The sequence below is a fragment of the Choloepus didactylus genome, chromosome 5, assembly GCF_015220235.1.
Source record: "Choloepus didactylus isolate mChoDid1 chromosome 5, mChoDid1.pri, whole genome shotgun sequence".
Taxonomy (NCBI): Eukaryota; Metazoa; Chordata; class Mammalia; order Pilosa; family Megalonychidae; genus Choloepus; species Choloepus didactylus.
In genome coordinates, this window is record NC_051311.1 from 118,727,058 (window position 1) to 118,731,594 (window position 4,537).

At 33.9% G+C, this 4,537-nt stretch overlaps 1 pseudogene; it reads right to left on the minus strand.

Annotated features, from left to right (window-relative positions):
• Positions 1-3,146: 3,146 nt before the first annotated feature.
• LOC119534968 lies at positions 3,147-3,579 on the minus strand (annotated as a pseudogene).
• Between the last annotated feature and the right edge of the window lie 958 nt (positions 3,580-4,537).

The window sequence follows — 4,537 nt, forward strand, 5'->3', positions numbered from 1 at the left end:
CTTTGGTAAGAAAGGTTATTCTCTTGCTACTCAAAGTTGGTCCATGGACCAGCAGCTTTGTTATCACCTGGGAGCTTGTTAGAAATGTAGACTAAGAGTTTTCAGTACAGAACTACTGAACAGTTTCCCATGGGAATCATACAACATTATGGTTTGCATAGCACTATTGAAGTCGGCCTACACTTCACATGATCTCCACTTAAGTTATAATTTGGACTTGTCTCAAACTCTTGGATGTTACTAGAAAAAGTAGAAAAAATGAGATACACTTAACCTAGCCCATCTGTGGAGGTGGTAGTCACACAGTTATAAATTATCTTAAGCCTGAAAAAATATTTGGGTACAGTAGGAAAAGAAAATAGATAACATTTTTAAGCAGAGAGATGAAACTATAATAAAGGGATATTGTAACTCTCTATTGCAATACAAGAAATGTCATCTCAGTCATAACTTAAATTTATAATCAAGCATTCATATTGACAGCAAGTAAAATTTAAGAATGAATTTTTTATAAAAGTGAATCAAGCTGCTTAGATTTAATTTCAGTAAAAATACACTTGTATTTGTCTATAGATAAATACATATAGCTCTTATTTTATATTTATAAGAGGGTGCAGAGAACTTATCATAAATCCACATGCTCCCAACTCTCTGAATCTCTTCCTTGAGAACAGCCAACATACATTTTGGGGGATCATGAATGGATTTATACCATGTGAGAATTTGGTTGAAGGTTTTTGGTTTCATTCTTTCAATTTTATCTATGTAGCAAACAAAGGGGCCTTTTAAAAATATAAATCTCATCATGAAATTCCCCTATACAAATTTCTCTAAAAGTATTGCATTCTACTTTAAGGACAAAACAAACAAACAAAATGCTTCTTACTCTGGCCTCAAAAGCCCAGGCTCTCTCTCTACAGTATCTTTCCTATTCACCCACTCACACAGAGACATCCACTTTCTTTCCTTGGCCACACAGCCAGTAAGTTCACTTCCGACACAGGGCAGATGGACCAGTTCCCTGTGCTGCAAGGCTTGGCTCTCTGAATTTTTCCATACTTGGTTCCTACTCGTTTAGACTTCAGAGACTTGCTTTAAATGCCCAATACAAAATAGCCACTGTGTCACTTTTTATATAGGACCCTCTACAGCACTTTTCAATCCTTTTCATTGTTTATTAATATTCCCATTTTTAGTGTCTTTTCTTATTGTGGAACATAACATATTTACATAGAAGTGATAACTTTCCAAGTGCAATTTAACATGTAGTTAGAGAGCAAATTTCAAAAAATGTTATGCATTACCGTTCCACAGTTTCAGTTATTTCTTTATTGTGAGATATAACATATATACAACAAGGTGATGACTTTCAAAGTAGGATTTAACAGGTAGGAAATTTCCAAGAATGTTATGGGTTACAATACCATAATTTAACTTATTTCCTTATTGTGAAATATAACATATATACAAAATGTGATGTCTTTCAAATTACAATTTAACAAGTAGCTATATAGCAAATTTTAAAGAATGTTATTTACAGTTCTACCATTTCAGTTCTTTCCTTCTAGCTATTCTAAGATGCTAGCCACTAAGAAAAATAAAATTATATAGAGATTCAGTATTCATAATCCTTTGTTAAATTCTATCTTGTCTGTTGCTACCACTTCCTCTAGTTTAATCACTTTCCCAACCCAGTTAAGAATATAAGGTTTCATGAGAGAAGGGATACCATCTCTCTTGCTTATCACTGTTATAAAAAATATAAATGGAATATTGGAAAGTTATAAGTCCCAAGGGAAAATGGAGAGGGCAAAAGGGAGCAGTGAAATTGCAGGGGTGGGTTGAAAGTTTTATTTTTTTAATTGAGGAGAAAATGTTTATAAAATTAAAATTCACACATAAAATTCATGTATAAAGTTAACCTCTTTAAACAGTTTGAACAGTTCAATGGCATTTAGTACCTTTATAATGTTATGCAGCTACATCTCATTTCAAAACTTCATCAACCCAAAATAAAGCCCCATACCTATTAAGCAGTTATGCCCCTCCTCCCCACAACCCCTGATAACCACCAACCTATTTTCAATTTGTTCAGCTTTATCTTATTGCATAGACAAGAGTGGTGAATTTGAAACTTTTTTGTATGACGGGGCTGAAATCAGACATCCCAGCCATTTTTCACATGACAAAAGAAAGTGCTGGAATTGCTGATTCTTCAATTCTTTGCATTATAATCTGGAGGTATGGACAAGTTTAGGATAACAAAACTAATATATTTAAATACACATGATTTTAGCAAATTATTTTAAAGCTTTCTGTCTACAAAGCCAGTGCCAATCAATATCAATACTCATGTCTCCTCCCTATAACCTACAGGTTCAGTTAATTATTTTTGGTTTACAAGATGCATTATTGAAAACCCTGAATCCAAAAGAATATGTTTCTGAAAAGAAAAAGATAAATCATTCTTCAAAAAATCCTTAATTTCTACTTACCTAGTTATTAGATATGGGAATACTTTGCCCTGACTGACTAGGTCTAGTTTTTGGAAAAGTGAAAAATCAAAAGACCAAATTGCAATTGTTTTCAAAAATGTTCAACCAGAAATTTGCCTTGAGCATAGTCAAGCTAATACCAATACAGGATGTATTTTTGTATCTATTTTCCTAATAACTTGTTACATGATCTTTAGGGGGCAAGTAATTTTTCATAATGGTAGTAATTGTAATAGAGTTTAAAGCAGATGAAAGCCAAGGCCATGTCAAGTTTTTATGTCAAAGAAATGGAAAGACAGAAAAGAGTAGAGACAGTAGAAGAAGAAAGTATTGAGAAAAGAGAAAGTATGGGTGGATACCAACATTATACATAAGAAATGAAATATGATAAGATCGCACCATGAAATTTGCATTCTAGCATCCATTTTATGCTAAGAGTGTTTAAAAGCATATGCTCTGGTGTGTGGTGACAGAAAGTAGAGAATATTTCATTGCTAAATAACACAGGAACATTCCAAACTCATTTTGATGGAAGCATGATAGGGAATTCAGTGATCTATGCTTATTTTTATACTTTGCTAATGATTGGCATAATCTTTTTTTTTTTTTTTTCTGTTGGCTGTGTTTAATGAAGTTGTATATAAGATTATTTTATTCCTGTATTTTCTCAATGGCTTCTTCCGTATGTTTACCCTTTTCCTTTTCTACTTCATGAGATTTGGCATTACATTTGAGGATTATTTTATAGTCTTTGTCCAGTTTTAGCCTAGAGATAACCACCTTGCTGGGGCGAATACCCCAAGGGCAGTTGTGCCATTAGCCTTCTCCCACTTCATATGTTCTACGTAGATTGCATATTCCTTCTGTAAACCTGGACTACTTTGCCAATTTGCTGACCTTTGTAGTGTCCTTGCACATCCTAAACTTATCATCTTTTCAGATAGGAAAGGATCAACATTGTATTTCAGGCTGAGCTCCTTGGAAAGAGGGAAAAACATACCCTTACGGTGAATATGGAAAGGTAAACTGAAATCCTTTCATGGTTGTTTCTCCAATCAGAAGTCAAAAAGGGACTGAACTCCATTTTGGCCACTGCTGCTTCAGTGATAGCCACAAAACAGAAAAGCATAATCTTTCAATGAAATATAAAGCAATATCTTGCACAGCCCCGGGGAGAAAAGTAATTGCCTGCTTGCCATAGGTTCTAACAAAGTAATATCCTCTCAAATACCAGAAAGCCATCCTGGTATAGAAAATGGTATGGCAACAATTGTGTGTTATTCTATAATTTACAAAGTTCTTCCACATAAGTTCATCTTATTACAAATCTATCAAGTAGGAATCATTAATTTGCCCAAGGTAATAGCCCCTTTGTAACAAAGCCTTATTGATGACTTGAAAAAAATATGTTCTTATCATTGCATCACTAAGGAATTTCAGAAGTAAAGAAAAGTGCACCTGAAAATTAAATACCCAAGAAGACCCATCCTGCCTTTTCATGACACATAGAGCTGGTCACTCTAATCAGAGTAGCAGTCTCTCAGAGAGAAGAATAACTGTTTTTAATCTTTTCTCAAATTCGCATACCTCAATCCTAGTCAAGAATAGATACATTTTAAAATAATATGGTCCAGCAAAGAAGTGAGGCCACCTTAGATGACTCACAAGACCCTCTTTTATTTTAGAAAAACTACCCTTGCAAATTTGGGGGATAACCAAAAGGCTTTCTCAAACAAATTTTATCTATGAAAAGTCCTAGCAAGAAACCACTGGGCATAATGAATAGCAAGACAACATTATTTATGACGAGGTAAGTTTTGAGAGTGGGTGAATTAAAAAGTTGAACTGTATTCAAGGATGACTATAAGATCCTTAGAGACAGGACTTTGCTTAAGTCATCTAGGTAGCTATCGTGTTAGAAATTACCTTGATTCAGTGGTAGTCTCCAAATATAGAACCAGGAAAATTACTGTTGAACATAACTATTAAACCAGAAGTGCTGACAGATTCCATTTAAGGATTAAAATCACAAGGCTATTAAA